This window comes from Heterocephalus glaber, unplaced genomic scaffold (assembly GCF_053883595.1).
Source record: "Heterocephalus glaber isolate CG9 unplaced genomic scaffold, H.glaber_assembly_v1.0 deba00001431, whole genome shotgun sequence".
In the NCBI taxonomy this organism is placed as follows: domain Eukaryota; kingdom Metazoa; phylum Chordata; class Mammalia; order Rodentia; family Bathyergidae; genus Heterocephalus; species Heterocephalus glaber.
Window position 1 is genome coordinate 2,248,475 of NW_028258295.1, and position 25,200 is coordinate 2,273,674.

Here is a 25,200-nt window from a genome sequence, read left to right on the forward strand (position 1 = left end):
TGGAAGTATGGCCATTTTCACTATATTAATCCTTCCTACCCAGGAGCAGGGGATGTCTGTCCATTTTCTGATATTGTCTTCAATCTCTCTTTTCAGAGTGCCATAGTTTTCAGAGAAGAGGTCTTTGATTTCTTTTGTTAGGATGATTCCTAGGTATTTCAGTTTTTTGGATGCTATTGTGAAAGGAATTATTTGCCCTATTTCTCTCTCATGAGTCTGTCATTTGTGTAGAGGAAAGCTATTGATTTTTGTGTGTTGACCTTGTAACCAGCTGCTTGACTGAATTTGGTTATTAAGTCTAGAAGACTTTTGGTGGAGTTCTTGGGGTCTTCTATATAGAGTATCATGTCATCTGCAAATAATGACAATTTGACTTCTTCATTTCCTATCTTTATTCCTTTTATTTCTTTCTCTTGTCTAATTGCCATGGCTAATGTTTCCAGAACTACATTGAACAAGAGTGGTGATAGTGGACATCCTTGTCTTGTTCCTGATTTGAGTGTGAAGGATTTCAGTTTTTGACCATTTAGTATGATATTGGCTGTTGGTTTTTCATAGATGGCTTCTATCAGTTTGAGGTAGAGACCATCTATTGCAATTTTTTGTAGGGTTTTTATCATAAATGCATGTTGGATTTTGTCAAATGCTTTTTCTGCATCTATGGAGATAATCATATGGTTTTTGTCCTTGGCTCTATTGATATAGTGTATTACATTGAGTGATTTTCATGTATTGAACCATCCCTGCATCCCTGGGATGAGTCCCAGTTGATCAGGGTGTATGATCTTCTTGATGATCTTCTACATTCTGTTTGCCAGTATCTTATTAAGGATTTTTTCATCTATGTTCATTAGTGAGATTGGCCTATAGTTCTCTTTTTCAGTTGGGTCTTTCTCTGCTTTGAGGATCAAGGTGATGCTTGCTTCCAGGAATGAATTGGGGAGTATTACTTCCCTTTAAATTTCATTAAAGAGTTTAAACAGTAGTGGCAGCAGCTCCTCTCTAAATGTCTTGTAGAATTCAGCAGTGAAGCCATCAGGGTCCAGGCTTTTCTTTGTTGATAAGTTTTTAATTACATTTTCAATTTCATTGGTTGATATTGGGTTGTTCAGAATTTTTAGGTCTTCTTTGTTAAACTTAGGTAATTCATATGTATCTAGGAATCTGTCCATTTCTTCTGTGTTGTCCATCTTTTGGGCGTATAGGTGCTGGAAGTAGGTATTGATGATCCTCTGGATTTCTGCTGGGTCTGTTGTAATTTGACCCTTTTCATTCCTAATTGCATGGATTTGGTCCTTTTCTTTCCTTTTTCTGACAAGGTTGGCTAAGGGTTTGTCAATTTTGTTGATTCTTTTGAAGAACCAACTCTTGGCTTCATTGATTCTTTTGTATCATTCTCTTAGTCTCCATTGCATTGATTTCTCCTTTGATCTTTATAATTTCCTCCCTTGTATGAGCTCTGAGGTTGTCCTGTTCTTCTTTTCCTAGAAGCTTGAGGTTCAGCATCAGGTTGTTTAATTGGGCTCATTCTGTTTTCCTAATATGTGTATTCACTGCTATGAATTTCCCTCATAAGCCTGCTTTCATTGTGTCCCTTAGATTCCAATATGTCGTATTGTTATTGTCATCTATTTGAAGGAACTGTCGATTTCTTTTTTAATTTCCTCTGTGACCCATTGGTTATTCAGAAACGTGCTGTTCAATTTCCATGTGTTTATGAAATTTTTTGAGTTTCTTTTGCTATGGATCTCCAATTTCATCACACTATGGTCTGATCATATACAGGGGATAACTTCAATTCCTTTGCACTTACTTAAACATGCTCTATGTGTGGTCTATGTGGTCTATTTTGGAGAATGACCTATGTGTAGCTGAGAAGAATGTGTATTCTGATTTTGTGGGGTGGAAGACTCTGTAAACATCTGTTAAGTTCATTTGTTCAAGAGTTCGATTGAGTTCTAGTATTTCATTACTTATTTTTAGTCTAGTTGATCTATCTATTTGTGACAGTGGGGTGTTGAAGTCCCCCACCACAATTGTATTAGTGCATATATGACTTTTCATGTCTGTTAGTATTTGTTTTATATAGTTGGGTGCACTAGTGTTTGGTGCATAGATATTTATGATTGTCATCTCTTCCTCTTGGATTCTTCCCTTTGCAAGGATGTAGTGTCCTTCTTCATCTCTCTTCATCAGTGTTGGTTTGAAATCTACTTGATCTGCAAAGAGGAAAGCTACTTTTTTTCAGGTTCCTGTTGCATGCAGTATTGTTTTCCACCCTTTAACTTTCAGTCTATGAGTTTCCTTTTGAATTAAGTGTGTTTCTTGTATGCAGCATATTGTTGGATTTTGCTTCTTGACCCATTCTGCCAGTCTATTTCTTTTGACTGGTGAATTGAGACCATTAACATTGATGGTTATAACTGAAATGTATTGACTTGTCATTGCCATGACTTTTTCTTTTTGTTGGGTTCTCCCCCTTTCCATTTAATTTCTTGTCATGCCACATGGGTTCATTCTGCTTTGCTTCCTGGGGTTGTGATCCTCAATGTCTGTTCCTAGAATATTGTGTAAAATTCTTTGGAGTGCTGGTTTGTTATTCCTGAAGTTCCCAAGGTGCTCTTTGTTATGAAAGTATCTTATTTCTCCATCCATTTTGAAAGATAGTTTTTCAGGGTACATCAATCTGGGTTGGAGGCTGTTTTCTTTTAGGGCTTGGAATATGTCACTCCAAGCTCTTCTTGCCTTGATGGTGTGTGTTGAGAAGTCTGCTGTGATTCTGATGGGCTTTCCTTTGTATCTGATTTGTTTCTTTTCTCTAACTGCTTGGAGAACTTTGTTCTTCTGTTGAGTTTCTGGAATCTTAACAATTACATGCCTATGTGTAGATTTTTTTTAGCAAGGCTATTTGGAGTCCTATATGCCTCACTTATCTGTATGTGAAGCTCTTTTCCCCTGCTTTGGAAATTTTCTGCCATTCTTTCTGTGAAGACATTTTTTATGTCATCTGCACTCTCCTGTTTCTTCATTGAGCCCAATCAGTCTTATGGTATTCTTCTTTGCATCATCTAGCAGCTGCTGGATTGATTTCTCATGTTCCCTTATAATTTGGAAGCAATTTTTCTTTTCCTGGTCACTAATTGCAATCTTATCTTCTATATCTGAAATTCTGTCCTCACATTGGCTCATTCTGCTGTGTAGACTTTCAATGGAGTTTTTCATGTCCTGGAAATCTATTTGCATCCATTTTATGGATTCCATTTGTTTCCTATGTTGGGATTCCATCCTGTTCCTGAGCTCCTCTCTAGATTTATTAATCATGTCTTTCACTAGGGGCACAATTTCTCTTGTTATCTGAGAAATTATTTCTGATTTCATTTTTTCCAGATCCCCTTTTGTTGCCAGTTCAGTGGGTCCAGGTGGTTGAGTATCAGAGTGTTCCATCTCATTTCCCTTTGGGGTTGCTGTAGGTGATCTGGAAGTCTGGTTTTGAGACTTATTTACATGTTTTCTCATTTCGACTGGTGGCAGGGGGCGGGTGCTGTTGGCGCCTGCACGGATTACTTCCTGTGAGCTGGGAGAGGTGGGACAGGGGCTGAGAAGCCCTTTCCTTTGGTCTGGGAGCAGCAAGAGGGATGGTGGCCAGGAAGCCCCTTCCTCTGGTCCAGGAATGGTGGGATGGCGTCTCACAAACCCCTTCCTCTGAGCCAGGAGTGGTGGGACAGAAGGTGGACCAAAAGCCCTTTCCTCTGGGCTGGGAACAGCGGGAGAGATGTTGACCGGGAAGCCCCTTCCTCTGGACCAGGAGCAGTGGGATGGCGGCTCAGAAGCCCCTACCTCTGTGCCGGGAGCAGCAGGACTCAGTACGGTGGTCTGGTGTCCTCTGCGTCTTTGTAGTGTGTAACCAGGTGGCTGTATGGGAGGGGGGGTGTCCAGTGGATTGTTGCCTGGGCGTGGGCTGATTTGGTGTGTTCTGCCCGACTGGGGACCTCGGTAGGGCATGTGCAGACCTGCCTGTCTGCAGCGGGGTGATTCGGCGTGTTCCGCATGACTGGTCACCTCAGTAGGGCATGTGCAGACCTGCCTGTCTGCAGCGGGCTGATTTAGCATGTTCCTTTGTGGGGTTTTTTTAGTACTGAGGCTCAAACTCTGGACCTTGAGCTTGGAGGCAGGCGGTGGCACCACTGATCCAAATCCCCACCCTGCCTCCCAGTTTTGTCATCTCCAAGTAGAATAAGCCCTTTCTTCCAGATGTTCAAGTCTAACACTGGGGTCATCCTCAGCCCCTCACTTTCCCTCCTGTCGTCACAACAGCCAGTCTGTCATTCTCGCTCCTTTCACGCTGCTCTAAGTCGTTAGTGGTGCCTCAGTACATTCACTCTTGTAGTGTTTACATTGTCACAATGGCTGCCTGGTGTCCTTGCCTGTCCTCATCAAAATAGCCAGTGATCCTTTGAAAACCTGAGGCAAGTGGAACCCTTGCAGTGTTCAGAAAGCTCCAGCGTTTTCCCCACTACAAAGTGAAATCCGAAGGCTTTGCGTCCCTAGTTTGTGACTGCCTCTCTGTGGATCTCATTTCCTGCCACTCTTTTCTTTTGCAGCTGAAGCCACACAGCCTCTGCCTTGTCTCCTTGAATACCCTAAACATGCCACAGCCTCAGTCATTTGGTGCCTGTTGGTCCCTCTGCCAGGAATGGATATCCATGTAGATGCTCACTTGGCTGCTCCCTCCAGATTCATGCATTAGCTTATCTTGCTGTGTAAAATAGGAATCTTCCCATTTTCCCTGGCTTTATATTTTCCAAAACGTTTATTGTAAGATGCATTAATTTATTGTCCACCATCTCCCGTCAAGTACAAACTACAAGAAGCAAAGAGTTTCATGTGTTTTTTATCCCTCTGTAATCCCCAACACTGGAACATATCTGACACATGGTAGGTGTTCAATTAATATTTGTTAAAAAGATGAACAAGGGCCGGGGATTTAGCTCAGTGGCTCCAGCGCCTGCTGCACAAGAGCAAGGTCCTGAGTTCAATCCCTGGTACCAAAAAAAAACCCAAATCAAAAAGATGAACGACTCTAGATCAGTTTGGACTACAGCTTCCAAATGGCCAGCCAAGCTCTTGGTGGAATTTTTCTAACAGAATAAGTGAATCCTCCTCACTCTATTAAAGTTAGAAGTGGGAATGTGGTGGTTGGCATAAATTTCTTTTCCATATGATAACTTTTGCCACGTCAGGATTTCAGCACTAGCTCAAAGCCTGCCTATGGATATCTGGTAGGCTGAACTTGTCTGAAATTTCAGTGATTCCCAAGATTCCCTGAAGGATGCTTGTTGGAACACCATCCCTTTAAAAGTCTTTAATCCAGACTGCCTGTTCTGCCGACATTCTCAGATGCATTAAAGTTATTTCCAGTGGTGAGTGGGTGGAAGGTGGGAGCTACATTTGTTACTTAGTGGATTCAAAAAGTCTTCCAGGATCTTTCCTTTTCACCGCTGTTTGCTCACTTTTAACACTTCTTTTCCCAATCGCCTAACATAACCTCTTAGACTCAGTAGCTCATCAGCAGTTCTCTAAGTGCATTCAGCAGCTGCTGGGTGAAGCGTAGACACAAGCTCCTTTCTGTTTGGAGGATGTCTCTTAGGTTTCTTTCCTTTGGGGTGTCAAAGAATGATATCCATAGAGAATACTGTTTATTGGATGAACAACTGCACAGACTTTTCATTCTTGGAGAATGCTCTTTTCTTCGGTACAATGCATTAGTCATCAGACTTTTGAAGAGTGAAAAATGTTGCATTGTACTTGTGTGGCCTTTCCCAGTGCCCCGCAAACCTTCACATCTGTTATTGCCTTTTATGCTCTGAACACTTCCTGGAGTAGACAAGTTGTGTCCACATGTTACAGATGAAAACAGAGGGGCAATGAAGGTAGTAACTAGCTGAAGCCTGTCATCAGATGGTGGCCCCATGAGATCTAGAGCTCAGAACACCTGCTCTCACTCCCTGGCCTTGCAGGACTTTCACCCCAGTGTTCTGCTTCCCCTAATGATTTGTGGTTGTCCCCTGCACCCCAGAATTTCAAGGACTGGTCTCAAATGCTTGGTGATTGTCTTTTGTTGAGGAGTCCATTCCTAACTTGACATCCTTGCTTCGACCAGGATCAGAGGCAGACGGGAAATGTTAGTATGTCTCTGTGTTTTGAGATAGTTCTTTCTCTATAGTGCGCAGTGGCAGAAGGAACCATTTGTACACTCAAGGTGAACTGTCCTCCCCGACTTCATGGGCATGCAAGCTCCAAATTGGTAAGGAATTGGGCAGCTTTTCTCATCATCTGTAGTCACATCCCCCACAGATTCTCCATTTGTAACTAGGCAGTGGTAGCACCCAGGCCTAGTATTTTTTTCACCGCAGAATTATAATTATGGCATCTTTTATATCACTTTAGAATTGTGGCTATACCACTAGTCATGGTGGCATATGCCTATATTTCTAGCATTTGGGAGGCTGAATCAGGAGGACAGCAAGTTCAACGCCAGCCTGGGCTACATAACAAGACTCCATCTCAAAAAATAAAAATAAAAAAAAAGAAATTGTGGTTGTGCTTCAGGAGTGCCCAGGAAATTTCTACAAATACAAATCCCTGGATGCATCCTCTGGAGAGTCTAATTCAGTCAGCTTAAGGAGGATGCAGAAATCTATAATTGAAAAAGAAATTTTTTTTTGTCAATTGTGACAATTAACCAGGATTGGAAACCACTTTTTCAATTACAAGCCCTTTTGTACATAAAATTTTATTTGTTCCTCACAGCACATGAGGAAGCTATTAACTTGCTTTGCCGATGTGACTCACATACGGTAAATAACTTAGTCTCTAAGTAAGGGAACAGCAGAGCCAAGTCTCCAGCTTACAGCCTTTGTCTAACCCTGGTTCCTGTCCATGGCGGTTCCCCTAGAGACTCCTCCCATCTCTCAAGCTCTTGGGGGTGTTGGTCCTTTCTCATATCCAGATTCCTCACCAGCAGAAGGCCAAGTGCAAACTCTTCTTTCCTGAGAGATTCTCTGAGCAGGTGTGGAGAAGGCAGTGTCGAGGCAGACTCCAGGGAAGCATTTCAAACTGCCCATCAGTCATCTGGACCATCAGGCAACAATGAGAGACAGGCATGGCCTCACCCCAGAGGAGGTGTGGCACATCATTGGTGGGCCTGGGCAGGGACTGCAGACCAGCCTTTGTGCCGGAGCAGATGATTCAGCCCAGTTCCAAGAAAGCACTCTGAAGAGGGTAGAGCAGAAACCACTAGCCCCTGGCATGTAGAGTCAGTGGTAAATCTTCCCTCTTTCCACATGCATTGTGTTTTGGGACTGGATCATCAGAAGAAACCTCAGCATCTCATGTTTCACTGTAACAGGAAGGATGCAGGGTGGCCTTGGGGGTGGCTCTGGGAAGCGATGAGCAGATTTTCTGGGGCTTCTGGATGAGCTGATCTCAATGTGACTGTTTTGTTCTACCTGGTCCTGTGCCATGGAGAGCTTCAGGGCTTGGATGGCTTATGGAGACTGGGGGTAGGGTGGAGTGAGGGTCCTTAGCCCAGAATACGAGGGTGGCTGCTATTTGGGGTTTTAGGCATTGGTACTTGGAGGACCTTTGTCCTAGTGGTGGGAGTTTGATTTTTAGTTATTTCATTTATTTGTAGATATTATTACATTACAACATAGTGTTTAAAAGCCTGGACTCTAGAGGCAGACAGCCTGGATTCAAAGACTAGCTCTGCTACTTAATAGCTTTGGAATTTATGACCCTGTGCCTGAGCTGTAAGGTGCACCTACTTCCTTCCTAGTGGTTTGGCAAGGATTCGATGAATGGTGGGTGGAGTGCAGAGAACTGGACAGATGAAAGGTGCTACATGAGTGCTCATGGTCTCTAGCGCTCAGCAGGCATCAAGTGCTGGCTCCACCACTGTAACGCACAGGCAGCAAGCAAGACCTCACAGTTATCTGGAGCACACTGGGAAACAAGTCATCGCTGGCAAAGCTGCAGCATGCCAGTGGGAACCGCTGTAACCGAGGAGCACTGAGAGTGACAGAGCACAGACAGTAGGCTGGCCATGTGGCACTGAGGGCCAGGGCCAGCCTGAGCTGGCTCCATGAAGGAGGTCGCAACATTTGATCTCAGTAGTCAGTAGGAAAGCATCAGATGGAGGGAAAGGCATTCTAGGGAGAGGCCACAGCGAGTACAGGACCACACAGGCATGGCCACTCTGTCTTGTATAGGACATGATGTACAGTGGAGAGTGTGATGCAGGAAAAGGAGTTGAGAGGTGGGGTGGAGAAGGTAGTGTCATCATAAGAATTGTCACTGCCCAGGGACTTGGACTTAAACTGGAAGTGGATACCCAAGACTTGTTTGTTTGCAGAACTGGGGGTTGAATTCAGGGCTTTTGCATTGAAATACATCTTCAATTCTTTTTTAAATTTTTTATTTTGAGAGTGCCTCACTAAGTGGTCCAGGTTGTACTCAAACTCGCAATCCTCCTGCCTCAGGTTCCCACAGTTCTAGGATTATAAATGTGGCTCAGGTTTAATAAAAATCACTCTGGTTGCTGTCAGAAAAAGAAAAGGAATAAAAATAAAAGAGAATAAGGTAACAATTGAAGCTGATAACTAGAGTCTGTCACCCTTGTTAACTGCAAATACAGGTCATCAGCCAATTCAGAGAGAACTGAATGCCAATTGTGGCAGGAGGTGAGAGTTCAGAGGTTGATGCCAGGCTTGCCTGTGGCATTCAGGGTGATTGTGAGAGTTCCCTGGAGTGCCCAGACCCTCAGTTCTGGAGGTGCGAGGGTAATTAAATGTTGCCTCTCCACATCTCCTCTGTAGGGAGCGTAGGAGCCGCTGTACTCCATTTTTCAAATGTAGCCTTCTTAGAAGAAAAAGTGGGGATCAGAAGGATAGTTTTGCATTTGGTTTGATGATTTAATAGGTTACACTCTTATGAAAAAGTCCTTCACTGATAGACAGAAGTTCCCTCCTACCCCTATGCTCATCCACTCTGCTGTCCCCAACTCTGCCAGGAGAAACCACTCTTATTAGCTTCTTGTGTATCCTTCCAGCATTCCTCTTTGCAAATATATTCTTAACTATGGCCCCTTATATAAGCGTACGGATTTTTGGAATATGTATCAAGCATGTTAACAAGCTCTTTGAAAAATGAAAATTACACTCATAAAGGATTTCTAACTATGTAGTCCAGTTATTACTTGTAGAATGAAATAAAGGAAAGCAGAACCTTTACCATGACTTTGTCTCCCTTTTCTGTAAAAGAGGGACAATATTCTGTCTTCCTTGACTTCCACATGGAAAGCATGGGTAATTACACTTCCATACACTGCTCTGCACTTTCTGGCAGAAGGGATTTTTAGAGTGGTGCCGATTTGATGATTTCCTAGCCAAATACTTCCCGCTTGTTCACTGGTCCTAGGACTTATTTTTAAAAGAAGAATTTAGGCTGCTAATTGTTAACAAGTTGTTGGGTTGTTTTCCTCCCCTCCAGCTCTTCCTCTCCAGCCTTCTGAGCTTTAATTGGCTGCTTGGGTCCCTGCCAGGGCCATGTGTGTCTCATTCTAAACTGCATTCTGCTGGAGACTCCTGCTGCACACATGTGCCTGCTAGTATTGCTTCCCCTGATATCTGGTATTTATTTATTTATTTATTTATTTATTTATTTATTTATTTATTCCGCCACATGTACTGAGACACACGAAAGCTTCAGACTCTGGTTCATAGCAGTAAGCCAGCACTGGCTGTAATTAGCTAGCATTGCAGACTCCTTCTGATTATAGAGACATCGTGTCTTTGCTTGCTGTGGAGAATTTCCTGCATTCTCCAAGGGTCGCTGGAGAGGCTCAGAGGAAGGAAGGAAGTTGTGCACCCAATGGGGGAGGAATAGACTAGATGATCTCCAAGATTCCTTCAGTTCTACAATCACACTTTGGTAACATCTTCAGGGACTGCCTATCCCAAGGGAGGGATTGCACACCATAACTCATTATGTACCACAGGTACCCAGTAAGCTATTATGCACCGGAAGCTCTATGAGACTTCCAGGATGTGTGAGTGGAAGGAAAAGACAGTGCTGCTATTGTCTGAAAACTGCAGGACCTGGTTAATATTTTGGGAGGGATTTGGGTTCTGTTTTACTGAAAGGCTTCCTGTAAGTCTTCTCTTGAGGCAGTGTGTTTATCTTTGTTTTTAGGTAGTACAAAAGGCCATTCTCAGATGCACGGTTGGCAATGAAGAGCTTTATTCTGGGCCAGGATTCAAAGCCTGGCCGGCTTTTGTGAACGCAAACCCTTACCACACCCAAGGACCCAAAGAGACTTTGACTGGTCATTCCACCCTCTCCATACCTCCTTGTAGTTTCAGCGTGTGTTGGGCAGATCTATGCAGTTATCCTAGGAGGATGCATGCTCCATGTTCAGAAGAATCACCAGGTTAAACCAAGGAACATGTAGCAGTCTGCATCTTTCCCATAAACTTTCTCCAGAGAACATAAACCTGGAAAGGACTCTGGGAGCTCGTTAGGAGACACTCACATCCTCCCTACCTTTGCAAGGACCATTTTTTACAATGTTACTCTTGAGCAGTTGGGGAGATCAGGAATCAGGTTTGGCTGGTGACCAGAATTCACAGTGAAGAGCAGGAAGCCCATAGATTGGGACCAGCAGCCCCATGTCTTAGCTGTTGAGACCCATAACCATTTCTCTGGCTTTAGAGAACTTTCCATCTGCACTGAACAGCTCTCTATTTAAAGGTTAGCCTCTCCTGGGAGATTTTTCTGACCTCAGGACTAGCCCTGTGTCTGACTCATCATAGATTCTCTGGTTGTTGGATTTTCTGGTTGTTGTTTATCAAGCAATATTTATTGAGTACCTACTATGTGCTTCATACTATGGAAATAAAATAAAAGACAGCTTCTCCACATAAATAATTTATTATGTAGGAGAGGTATCTGTGGACTCTCAATGTCTTGCCTGATGGCAGAAAGCTATTTGATGGCTTTTGAGCTTAGGGTCATACATTGGCAGAGCTGGAAGATTTTAGGGATCACTGAGTCCCTCACTCTCACTGCAGAAATGAAGCAAGTCTCGTGAGAAACTTAAGGTCACTCTATCAGAAGAAGACAGAGAGTGTTCAGCCTGCAGTTCCTGCTCACAGCTCTTTGTGTCACCCCATGCTGCTCCTGTTTGGCCTTTAAGTAAAAGATCAAATTGTGAAAGGTAGAGTCAGTACCAGAAAGGCCAGGCGCCACTTTCATGGCAGGTCTACTGGGGCTCAGTGACCTAAATCCTTAGAGGACTGGGAAGCTCTGGAGCATGGTTCTCAGACTTGCAGTGCAGAGTGATCGACTCCCAGCAGCAGGGGCCCATCAGCTGGCACCTCCCTCTGGGACTTCATTTGCAAGAGTCAGAGCTTCCAGAAGCTGAAGCTTCATCACTTCTAACCCATGGCTCTGCTCGCATTTAGAATGAGGTGCATGGGATTGCCGAGCCACATGTGAGGCCTTTCCATCCTGCTCAGATCAGGCCAGCCTTTGTTTGACCCTCATTCAGACGCAGTGGTAAAAATTCTTGTTAAAAAGAAGTCAAGCAGGGAAAAGTGAATGTGGGCTCAATATTCGATGATACTAAGGCATGATGTTAGATAATATCATGGAAGTGATTATGTTAGAAAATAGATCCTAGTACTGGAAGTCCCATTTGACCCAGCTATTCCACTGCTGGGGATCTTCCCCAAAGAATTAAAAGAATCATACCACAGTGATATATGTGCACCCATGTTCATAGCAGCACAGTTTGCAACAGCTAAAACTTGGAAACAGCCCAAATGCCCATCAACTGGAGACTGGATAAAGAAAATGTTGTTTTTTTATAAAATGGAGTACTACTCAGCCATAAAAAATGAGAAATTAGAGACATTTATAGCTAAGTGGATGCACATTGAGGCCATACTCTTAAGTGAAATAAATAGGACACACATGTGTAAATACCAAATAGTTTCTCTGGTGTGAGAAACTGAAAGTGTAAATAAGGACTAAATGTATAATAGGTCATGTGAAATAGGAAGAAAGGGGCAAAGGGGAAGGAAGTGGGAGGGCTAGGGGAAAGGATAGAAGGGAATGGGATTAATATGAGAAAATGGAAAAATAGGAACAAAATCTTTGTAAATAGGGAGGGCTGGAGGGGTTGAAGGGAGGGCTGGGCAGGGGTGAAAAATAAGAACCAAGAGAGACTATGTAAAGGTGCAAATTTCCAATGATGAATGTCATTATATTGTATACCTAAAATGTACCATGATTAGAATGAATAATCGATAATGCAACATAGGAAGAAAAGGTCCAAAGGGGAAGGGGTAGTGGGAGGGGCAGGGGGAAGGAAAGAAGGGAAAGGAAAAATGATGAGAAATGGAAAAAATGGAAATAAAGTCTTTGTAAATAGGGAAGGGTGGAGGGCATGAAGGGAGGGCTAGGAATGGGGAAAAAATAAGAACCAAGATGCATTATGTAACGGTACAATTCCCAATGAGAAATGTAATTGTGTTGTATACCTACAATGTACCAATAAGAGAATTTAAAAAAAAAAAAAAGACCCTATCAGCTGGAGATGCATACTGTTGTCTAGGTTGTTTTAACACAGTGTAGAGGGGAAAAAAAATCATTGTAAGTGTTTTGAGATTGCTGAGATTTGCTTAAAATATTCCTGGAAAAAGTTGAAGACTATGTGAGCAATTCCATAAAATATTAATTATAATTATTGAAGCTGGGTGATGGGCACAAGGGAATTATTGTTCTGTACTCTCTATTTGTATATTTGGAAAATTCCAGAAGAAAGGGTTGAAAAGATGAGGTCTAGGTGCCTCCCCCTGCCCTCCACAGCTGCCAGAAACCCAGACAGGGTGGAGACTGGGCTGCCCGGCTGACAGGAGGACAGTGCTGCTGCTGCCCCACTGCGACAGGGTGGAGCTCAGTCATTGGAGAGTACATGTGGAAAGTGTGAAGGCTGCACCTGAGCGTGCTTGCTCCAGGACCTGTATGATGTCTCTCAGAACCCCATATCCCTTCCCTGCTGGGTCTGTGGTAGCTGCCTCCTCTGCAGCCAGATGAACTCATTGCCATCGTTAGTGTTCTCCATTCACATCGCTAGCATAGCTGTTTGCAGGCCAGTCTCTCCAGACTCACCCCAACACGCCCATCCTAAGCCAAGCCCCCTTGTGCAGCTGGTACCCAACTACTGCCCGCACCATGCACCATGGCACATCAGAGCCCATCTCTCATTGTGATACAAATATCACAGTGTACCCTCTATCCGTGTGTGTGTCACTGTGGCCTCCTCCCTCACAGTGAAGCCATCGCTGCATCTACCCCCAGCTGTTCTGCAGGAGACCCCAGTCACCCATGGCCTCTGCAATGGAGGAGGTTTACAGTGACTAGTTACTAGTTCATTTCACTCCTTTATTCCCATACTCCTCTATGAGGTTTTGGTACCCAGCCCTGCCCTTAGGCTAGTGCATTCCTTTTTGGTCTTTCTATGGTCCTGCCCTTTAGTACATAGTGTAGAGTCCGAGTTAACTTTGTTTTTCAGGCAGGGTCTTGCTATGTTGCCCAGGCTCAACTTTGAACTCCTGGGCTCAGGCAATCCTTCTGCTTCAGCCTCCCAAGTAGCTGGGACTACAAACATGTGCCTCCTGCCTGGCTTAGTGAAAAGTCCTTAGAGTCAAGGACATATGTTTATCTGAAGCCTGTCTCTACCTACTACTGCTCCCAACATGAAACATACACACACACACACACACACACACACACACACACACACACACACACACACACATCGTGCCCTGGACATTAGGAACCCAAACAACTAGGAATCTGCTTCCTGGGTCTCCCTTGCTCCCTCCTCCCTCAACAATAACCTCACCCCTGAAAATGACCAAGGAGCAGCTGTTTGTGGGAGTATAGAGAGAATTGTGACATGTTCCTGGAGTGTCCATACACACACATGTGAGGCCCCTCCTGGTACCCAAAGGAACCTGGGAAACACATAAAGCATCTAGGCAGACCACAGGCGGATCAGAAACTGCAAGCTGCTGGTTCTCTCCTCTGCTACCTCTGGCACTGAATGCCAAAGAGGCTGAGCATTCTTGCCAAGCCATTATGAGGGTGGGAGCCTAAGACATATTTCATTCACTGGGTAGTTTACTTGGTTATTGCTTTTAAGCACTTAGATATAAGGCAGTGGTGAATTTATGGCATGTGTGCCACAGCGGGCTGTTCGTATCATTGGAAGCTCTAAGAGGTTTGAAATCAATGATATAGGGTATGTGGGCCTCCCTGAACACTCTTGCTCAGGCCCTGTACATTTTAGAGATTCTGTTTGCGACTTGAGACTTAGGAATTTTGCTCTCAGCTGGACTTCATCTCTCCTTAAGGAAGGCTTGTGTTCTCCCATGGTATTTCCTGGAACTTGTAAAATACAACTTGTAAAGTCCTGTCGTAACACCACTTGTTTCCTATGTTTATAGAGGAGGTGAAATCATGATTTGTCTTTCCATCTTCCCAGTGAGCCCAATTACATAAGTTAACAAAACTAGCCTTATGTGAGGGACACTTGTGTGTACCAATAACTTTACTGTGACAGGCTTCCTCTGAAACTTTCTGTGCTCATCTGAAAGTGCTAACAGAGGTCTGGACTCTATTCAACAGATATTAGCTGTGAGAGGCAAAAAGTTGAACTGTTTTTTAAATTGTTTTCATAAAGTTGCTCTTCTTGTTCAAATAGGGGCAGAATCCCACCTTTGCACTTGTGCCCTTGGTTATGTGACTGGCCTTTGTCTCTTTAAAGACCCAAAGCTCTCATGATAAATAGAAAATGCAAAAGGACTAGGGATATGGGGAGTGAAGACAAAGGGGGGCAGGTGAACACATAGGTGGCTGCATGCTCAACAATATGTTCCCCCTTTGTTCTCAGAGACTGACCTTACAACTTCCCACTTGCTCCAACTCACACCCCAATTAAATTTTAATTCAAAGTATCACAAATGCTAAGTGCTTTCCTCAAGCTCCATTATTTCTGGAGCTCTCCCTGGTGGCTAGTTTAATAAATGCTTCGGGGAAGGATGTCTGGCAGCAACTGGATGAGGGTATTGACTTTGCAAAGAGGAGCCTTAACATCAACAAGTATGTCAGTGATAAGTCACTGGAAACAAATCCCAGCCATCCAGTTAGCTTGTTTATGTGGTTTGGGTACCTTGCACCCAAGCTCGGCCTCAGTCCAAGTTTTATATTGGCAAATCTTGCCACTCAACATGTTTGTTTGGCTTCTACTACTTAATGGATGTTGACAGACAAAAATCTTACTTCCCACAATCCTCCTCCAATCAGAACTGCACTCATTCATCCATTCATTCCACAAACATGGATTGAGTAGTCCTGGAGTCCTTGCCTTCCAGACACCCATGGAAGTGTCAATAGATTATTATAGTAATGACAAGACTATGTGGTAACAAAGGCATGAATAGGACTATGAATTCAGAATTAGTATCTTGCCGCCTAGAGGAAATGGATAAGCTATCTTAGAAAAGGCGACATGTGACATGGATCTCAAATGAATCACAGGGGAAAGGACAGCTGAATTGGGTAGTTGAGATGTAATCTCTCTCTCAAGATTTGTACTTCAAAAGCTTCAGATTTACATGAGCATGGTAAGAGGGCTGGTGGCCTAGCAGTGACTGGGGCCTTGTCAACAGATATAGGGAAGAGAGAAAATTGGGACGAGCTTGTTAGGGCTGGGCAGGAGGAAGGCAATTTTCCTGGGCAGATGGGGGTTATAAAGGGAAAGAAAAAGGCTCCATGGTTGTCCCACTGTGCTCTGACCTTTTTTGTCTTGGCAGTGATCATAGATTTACTAGTCATTGATGGCTTCCAGTGTGCCACTAGGGTAGGAATAGTTTGTCCAGAAAGGCCGGTAGGGACAGTTGTTAGCACACTGCTCATCTGGCTCAGCTCAGTATCCTTGAGATCAACATCCTGCTTCACATTCAAAGCCCCCTGCAACCACAGCTTTGATTCACATCTTGAAATAACTCATTACTGGACGAGTATTTTAAGATGCAGTTTTCATCAAGAAGCTTCCATTAAAGCAATTCCAGTAGAGGGAATAATCATTCCCTCCTCTCATCAGACATGCTTGTCTTATAGAATTAGGATGGGTTCCATTCTCACTTTTTTTAGCCCTGTCATAAATTTTAAAAAAGAAAAAACTCTGAGATAAATGATCTTACATATGTGTCAAAAAGTTATCCTCTGCATTTTCAGATCTGTCTCTTCTGGATCAGCATTGCTCTTTATGGCTTCCCTTATCACAGTTTTCTTTTTCTAACTTCCTGTTTCCTAGCAAACTTTATATAAACTCATTTTGTCTTAAGCCATTCAGGCTTGAACTTTTACCTTGTTTAGGAGGCCATAATAAGTACCTTCTTATTCACTGTGCACACAAAGGTCACAGATATTTCAAATGTTTTGACAACTGTCAATTATTTGCACTTAAGAGGTTGGGCAGAGCAGGAAAACTTCACACATTACCAGCAAAGTGGCACTAGACTAATCACATGGATAATAGACAGTAGCATATAGTCTTCATTTGTTTATTTGCCCTTGGAATGTACTTTAAAAATCTTATTTTTAGTGCACTAAACTGCTTTATTTGTAATTATGTTTCATAGATATATGCACAACAAAAGTTATAGTGGATAACTCAGCAACATGTGGATAACAGAAAATCAGTGCAGTATAACTCTTCTCTAAGGAGAACAACTTGTCACAAGGAGACAGGGTGAATGTGCAGTCTTCTAGTTAAGGAAGGAAACTAAAAGCTACACAAAGAACCTGACCCACCAACATGACTATATAGACTTAGACTTCATTGCTTTAGTTAGTCAACATTTATTGAGCCTCTAATATATGATAAATGCCGAGATTCAAAAAAGCAAAAGACATTGCCCTGTCTTCTCTGAAACTGATAAAAAAAATGAACTTGAAAATGCCCAAACAGACCTGAGAGTCCCTGGTAGGAGCAAGTAATTCTGTGTTTCCCAGAGAAGTATTTTATATGGATGCAGAAAAGGACAGACAAGAAAGGAAGTAATTGAGGAAGAGAAAGCTCAAGGTTGTGGCAGTGTAGGGGACTTAGGGTGAAATAAGGGGGTTGAGCCTCCAAAGATGGGTTTGGGCACCATCATGGAGCACATTGGATACTATGTAAAAAGGATTTCAGCCTGTAGGTAGCACGGAGTTCTTAAAGATTCAGTAGAGGCAATGTGGTAAAAACTAATTTCAAGAATAATAACTGATAGCCATGTGAATAGTAAGAGGGGAGGAAAGACAGGAACCGGAGCCGAGTTAGCAGATGAAAGATGAAGATATTTTGGTGCAAGACAGTGGAGGTGCCTGTGGAGCAAAGGAGGTGTGGTTTAATTCTCCATTTAGAATGCTTAGTACCTTACAGAGGGATGGCATGAGGCTGATGGGGAAGTCGAGAATGCTACCTAAGTTCTGGTCATTTCAACACCGTGGCCATGTTCGAAGTGCCCAGATAAAAACATCTACTACTAATTCTCAGTGTTTCTATCTATCCTCATAAGAAATGGGTGATGCATTCCTAAGGATTTTTCAGAACCCGACCTCATTCTACAATCCAGTGGTTTTTGGTCTAAGGTTTTGTCTTGTACAAGACTTGGGCTCTTTCCTCTTTAATTCAATAAGCACCATTGGTATCATGCTAGAAGAGAAGGCATGTAAAATGAATACCTGATCTTTTAAGCTTATGGAGGGGAAAGACAGATAAACATTATATACCCAGGCAGAATGAAAATACAGGGGCCAAGGACTGTGGAGAGAAGGCTGGAGAGAATCCAGGAAGGTTTCAGAGTGAAGATGGTACTTGAGTGAGGCTGTTTGTTTTTATTCAGCATCTGTTCCATGCCCCTGCCTCATTCTATACTTGGCACTGAAAATAACAGTCATGTATATACACACAATGAAGATGAAGATAAATGTTAAATAAATAATTAATTATAAGCATAATGGATGCTGGGAAAGAGACATGTGAGTATCCTAAGACAGCCTAAATGGGAAATTAGTGTGAAGACTCAGAATGCAATCGAGAAGATTTAAGCTGAGATGGGAAAGATGGGTAGAGAAATTGGCAAGAGTGTTCCTGAAGAGAGAACTGCATGTTCACTTGCTCAGTGTAAGGAAATGTGGTATGTTCAAAAAAACAGAAAGAAATCTAATGTGGCTGGAGGATACAGAGAAAGGGGAGTAGCTACGGAAATGCATGGAAGAGCCAGAAAACAGAAGATACAGGCATTTTAGTCATGTTGTCATTTAGGAGCTGTAGCCTGAGGGAAATAGGGAGCTCCTGCTGTGTTTGAAGCAGAAGAGGGTGTGATCTTTCCATAGCTGGAGAATACTTTGGAAAGCGCAAAACTGGAAGCTAGGGATCTGTTAGAAAGCATTAGGACCATCAGTGAGAGGTGACAGTGGATTAGCATAGAGAAAACAGAAATTGAAGGTGCAGCATGGACAGGGCTTGGTAGATAATCAGATGAAAAAGGCAAGAAAGGATGGACCTCAGGTTTCCACCTTGAGAAACTGGATGGATGGCATGCCATTGACCAGGAGAATCGGGAGAGAGGAAGCTTTGGAGGGGAAAAAATGAGTTTAGGTTTTTGCACCACGAGATATAGTGCAAACAAAATATTTAGGTGGAGATGTCCAGTAAGGAGCAGGTGATGAAAACCTAATGGCTGAGAGACATAAAACTCAGTAGGACCTAAATATAAAGACATTATCAGGGCATGGCTAAGGTCTCCTACAGAGAATATAATGTGAAGAGAAAGATGGGACAGATGCCTGGGAATGCCAGCAATGAAAGGGCCTGTGGAGAAGGTGGCATGTACAAAGGGAAAGTGAGAAGGAATGGCTAGAGTGGAAGAAAATCCTAAAGATACAAGGTCAGGGCAGAGTGGAGAGCAAAGGACCATCCTTACTGAGAAGTGCTGTTGAGCGGTTAGGAGAGCATTTAATGACATTCTCTACCCTTCAGATAGAGGGAATGATCTGAATTCTCACTGCTATTTTACTCAGTGACCTTAGGCTATTATTTTATGCTGAGCCATGTCTATAAGGTGGAATGATTTGGAATGATCAGCATTTAAACACTTGGTAAATATTAGCCAGTATTATTCAGTGACTATTAGGGGTTTTAGGGGAAGCTGTGTCAGTGAAGTGTCAAATTAGAGTGATTTAGCCAGAGGGAAAGTAAGAGCAAAGATTTGGGAGAGCATTTAAATGCAAAGGAGTAATTCTCAGGGAGGAAGAGAGAGCAGCAGAACAGTGACTTCGATGGGAATAAAGCAAAATATCACCAAAGGGCAGACATGAGTCCAGAGCCTGAGGTGTAGGATTATGCAGAATGCCAAGTGCACTGGTTTAGAAGAGGCAGGAAGACCTAAGGTGGGAGCTGAGTGTGGAAAGAATGCTACATTAAGTTGTGTGTGGTACAGGAGGCGCGAGTATACACTCTGGGAGGCTGAGGTGGGAGGATCACAAGTTCAAGCCCAGCTTGGGCAATTTAGCGACTAAGCAAAATCTTGCCTGAACACAAAAAATACAAAAAGGACTGGGATGTAGCTCAGTGCAAAGGCCCTGGGTTCAATCCCCAATAACACACACACAGCCATTTGGCCTTCCTGAGGTCTCTTACCTATCAAGACTCAGTCTCCCCATCATAAAATGGGAGCAATAATATTTTATCCCTGAGGTTACATTTTACATCGAGTACCCCGGATGGTGCACAGGACTTTGATCAGTACCCTTTTCATTCCCCCTCCTCACTACTCTCCTTTGATCTTCAAGTGGTGTAAATTGGTTTCCTAACTTTCCTATACTAAAGGAACACAACAATCTTTCAAAAAGTTTCCTTTCTTAAATTTTCATCTCTGCTCACTCCTTGATTTGGCAAATGGACATGATTTATCCTCTTTGTGCCGAATTGACTTAATGCAAAAGGTTTTTGTATTTGGGGCTGGCGGGTCCCCTCCCTTATGAAAGTATCACATTCTCATTGAACTTTTAATGCATTACCTGCAAGATAGATAATACATCTTTCCTGGAGAGGTGGCATAATCCTAAAGCCGTTCTCCTAATTTCTTCTCTCCTCTTGACTGCCATGATAGCTGATTGGATTAAATTCATTTCCACCCCAGAAACCACAGATTTCTGGGAGAGCTGTAGCATGAGTTGTATTCTGTAAAGCCATATGTTCCATACATCTTGACATTTCCACAGATGCCACTTGATTCCATTTTGTTTTATTCATTCAATAAATATTTATTGAGTGTCTGCTTGGTGCCTGGCATTTTTGGTGCAAATAGGAATGGTATTCATTTCTGTACTCTAAATGCTCCCACATTTTGTGACAAGGCAAGCTCTTAAAGACATAATTTTAGTAAATGGAAGCTGGATTAGATAGGCACTACCACTCGGCTTTAAAGTGGGTTGGGAGGCCAGAAGAAAATTCGGCAAATCTTTCACTTGAACTGAATCTCAAATAATGAATTGGATTTTCCCACATGCAGAAAAAGGGATGGGCTTTCCAGACGCACTTCCTGGTGAGACAACACATACTTGACAGAATGGCTGGCTCTACAGGGTGAGTTGTTCATGGACACAAGATCAGGACTCGGGCAGCTGTTTACTGAGAGCACCATGGTGTTTTCTTGGGATACCCCATGTATACCACAACCTGCAGATGCTCACGTCCTTTATATAAAGTGGTAGTGTTTGCAAAGAACCTACACGCATCCTTCCATATAGTAAAAATCATCTCTTGGTCATGTATCATACCCAATACAATGTAAAAACTATATAAGTAGTTGTGATACTCTAGGGGATACTGAGAAGACAAAAGTCTGTGGGTATTTTGTACAGATGCATTTTTTCCCAATGTTTTTCACCTACATGCAGCTGAAAGGAAGGTGCAGAGCTCATGGATACAGAGTGCCGGCTATGTGCTCCGTGTGCAATGCTAAGTGCTTTGTGTCCTACTTCACTTTGTTTCCAAAACAACCATATGAATTAGGCCAATTATTGTTCTCATCTTACACTGAATATAAGTGATGCTTAGAGAGGTGGAATATACAGTGACAAGGTCCGTTTTGACTATGTGACGTCCTTTGCTCCACAGCTTGTGCTTCTGAGCCACCCTAACACAGCAAATGTGCACTTCAGGTGACACAGAACAGAGAGGGAGGGGCAAGTTACAGCAGGTAAATTGAGGTCAGCTTCAAGTATGGAAGATGAGATGGGATTGGTGTAAACAATATCTTTGTATGTTTGTTTCTTATAAATTTTTCTTTCGGGGGGCTGTTTGTTTTTGTTTTTTCATTTTGAGGCAGGGTCTCACTATTTAGTTGAGACTGGCCTTGAACTCACTATGTAACCAGGTTGGCATCAAACACTGGTGATCCTCCTGCCTCAGCCTCATGAATGATGGGATTACAGGTGTGTGCCACCCTGCCCAGGCATATTTTTTTATAAAAAATTTAATTGGACATTTTTATTTTTTGCAGAAGTCCTACATTAGTGGGAGATAGTAATTGTATAAATGAGGGACAGTGGTTAGTAATCTAACATTTAAAAATATAATTCTTAGAAAATTTGATTCTTACTTCAAAGTGCATCCTTACATATAAATGGATTTTCAATCATCAAAATAAACCCAATAATGTAAAAATAAAGTTATTCGCTCTTTTCACATTAAAAAATGATGAACTTTATTTTCCTTTAAAAAAAATCAGGACTTAAATTCCTGGAAGGGTGACTGAGGCTGCTGGGTGTGGTAGAAGGCACTAACACACACTCCAATAGGCGCTGAGTTGGGTGACAGATACTTGGGAGCTTTTAGCGGCCCGCGGCAGGGGCTGAGGGGCTAGGAGTCCTTGGGAAGCTGCTGGTGTGGGCCCTGCTGACCCCCCAGATTGGTGGTGGGGGCTGGTGAGGAGGCCACGCCCGATGCCTGAGCCCTGCATCCTGCTGGCCTCGGGAGGAGAGGCAGTGAGGGACCCAGCAGTGGCAAGAGTCCCAGCTCAACCTGGTTACCTCACGCTTGACGTTCTCAGAGCAAGACCTGGACCCCTAAGGCTTCCGCCCCAGCACCCTCTGTTCCAGCTACACTTCCCCGCGGGAGGCCCAGGCGCCCTTCCCCGAGCCATTGCTTGCTCAAAGAGTAGGTGCATTTACAGTGCAGGCGCAGCCCTGATCGCGTCTCATGATCTGTGGTATCTTACCAATTTGATTTGATCCTGTATGTAAAGTTTTTTAACATTGCCTTAAAAAAAAAGTGAGGACTTCAGGACGGTTTTAACCTCCAGCTGGTTTAAGGATTGAAGTTGTGATGTGATTCAGACTTAGGCAGGAATTAACACAGAATAAAATATAGTCAGTTTGCATAGCACCGTTTCATGTTCTGTTTTCTCTCCAAGAGCAAATTGTAAAATTTTTCAATTTGATTCTAGTACAAACATATCCATGAAGTATTTTGGTAAAAACAAACCCAAACCAAAAAATATACAGCTGCACAACAGCACTCTTGTGTTGGGTGTGTACTAGTAAATGGACTTTGGGTGAAGGTCAGAATTCAGCTCTGGGCACATCTAGGGGTCCCATCTGCTTCATTTCACTGTAAACTCCAAGTCAGTTCATGTGGTGGTTTTCTAACTTCCCACTCTATGGGACCTGTGGAAGTCAATGAATACTCTGAATTTAAAATCTTCAAGTGGCCATGGGTTATGAAGCTGGGGATTCTTACTGGAAAAGCACAAACTCATAAGCAAGGAGTCCAGCCACTCCTCCCCTCCTCTTCTCTCCTGTAAGGCCCCATAACCTTGAATTCTTTCTTTGAATTTGGGTGGCCAGCCTGCCTCTGGGCTTCTTTTGGGGTCAGCAGCTCTGTTTCTCCCCTCCCTTCTCCCACCCACTGCCCTGCTTCCTGGATCCTTTTGCTGACAGATGGAAGCAGCCTTGAGCAGTTCCTTGGTGTTTTGCCCAATTTAAGCAGTCCTGCTCTCCTGAGATGACTCTGTTCCCTTCACTGCATCTCTCCAGGAAGCCAGGTCACCTCTACCTCACTCAAGGGGGGATTTAGTCTCGCTAGTGAAGCAGCATCCTGAGAATACTTGTCCTGGCTCCCAGCAAAAACTGCATTGACCACCAGTCATCCAGAAAACAGGCAGGGTGGATCCCAAGGTCGTCCTAGGCATCTGCTTCCTGCTGCAGACTCTTCCATGAAGAGGCTCCACAAATCTCTGATTTGGGGAGCGTTCCGTCTGTAGAAGAGACTTTTAAGGAAAGGGTGGGACTTGGAGAAAGGAGAAGCAAAACAAGACAAGGAGAAGAACAAGAATGTCCATAAGTGGAGGAGTCTCTAGTTTGGGTCCTGAAGATCTCCAGGAAAGGAAATTCCAGGGTTTCCCCTGAGGCCAGCCCATCCCTTTTCCTGTGACCTCTGCTGTCCCACTTTAGTCTTAGCTGCTCAACATGTGAGCCCTGGAAGGAAGAGGACTGTGAAGAGGTCATGTTGGGCAGTGGAAGTGTTTGCCTAGCAGAAAGTCTAGTCTGGTCTCATTTTTCTGTCCCCTCTTGTCTCCTTCCAGCCACACCCATGGCTTCATTAGATCTTCTTCTCTAGTCCTAGGACACCACCCCTCTACCCTCCCGAGACCCCTAGGACAGGAGAACAGCACTGCTTCCTAGTGTGAAGGCCAAGGTCCTTTGTGAGAGCATTGCTCGGGGAAAAGTTTTGGGTTTTTTGTTTTTGTTTTTGTGTTTGTTTGTTTGTTTCTGCAGCACTGGGGATTGAACCTGGGGCCTTCACACTGAGCTACACCTCCAGCCCTTTGAGTTGGTATCTTGCTAAGTCACTGAGTTTTCCCAGGCTATAAACTTGTGATCCTCTTGCCTCAGCCTCTTCTAGAGTGCTGGAATACACTACCATATGTGGCTTGGTCAGGGGTTTTCAATCAGAGAGAGAGACTTCCAGAACTGTCAGTCACCCCTAAAAATGTCATCATACCATGGATTCCTCAGTCACTGTCTGTAAGTTATAGAAATTAGTCCCCAGCAACCTTGGGCAGTGAAAGTACATAGAGAAGTTAAACCTCCCCCTCTCTAGCCAGGTCAGGTCTACTTTGTCTGGGTGCCTGTGCGTGTGTGTGCAGCAGTGTCCTGTGTGCACTGTGGGGTAAAGCTGGGCCTTCACCGGCTGTGCTGGTTCTGGCCTGCGGGCAGCACTGTTCTTTCTCTCTTCAGTCCTCTGTCCTTCCTGTCCTGCTGCATCGGCCTTGCTCTGGCTATGCTGACGTAGGTATCTGGCCATCTTAGGCACGTCCTGTGTTTAGAACCAGGCTAGGACACACGTTGTGGCAGTCTTGGAAGTGGAGCATTGGGTTACAGAGACAGTCTGTCTCTGGAACCCTTGAACAGGTAACTTACTCTCTCCACTCTTAGCTTCCTCATCTGTAAAATGGGTACCAGTAGCCTCACAGACAATCATGTCTCAAGAATCAAAGGAGAGGCTGATGATGAAGAAACGTTGCAAAACACAGAGATTTAACTATTAGAAAGCAGATTCCTGGTTTCCTTTGTTTTGGAGAGGGGGAGGGGCAGAGTAGGAAACAGACCCTTCCCCTGGCTGACTGGGGGGTGCTGAGGGCTTAAGCCGAGCAGCCCCCTCCAGTTAGTCCAGGAGGGCTCTTGGAGGAGCAGTTTCTAAAGGAGAGGGCTCTACAGGGCAGGTGGGAAGGCATAAGGTGTCCCCTTCTTCCTCATGGAAAAATCCCTGGCTCATCTGGGTGGCTGCAAAGGATAGGCTCTCTAGAGCCTCCCTGACCAGGCTTGATCCTCCATGGGACCTGGGCCAAATCAGGGCTGCATGGAGCCCAGCTTTTCAGCCTCCAAAGGAGACACAGTACAGTGCCAGGGAGGTGTCCCTTAGAGTCTGGCCTGTGCACCTGGCCCTTCTTAGCAGCTCTTACCTCCCCAACACCTCCCCTCTTCTCCTCTCCCCTCCCAGGCTTCCTGTTTTGAAAC

At 43.8% G+C, this 25,200-nt stretch overlaps 1 protein-coding gene across 4 annotated transcripts in view; it reads left to right on the forward strand.

The window, feature by feature from the left end:
• Positions 1-25,200, forward strand: part of Ubash3b (ubiquitin associated and SH3 domain containing B) — a 158,196-nt gene that overhangs the window by 60,503 nt on the left and 72,493 nt on the right. The window lies entirely within an intron of this gene.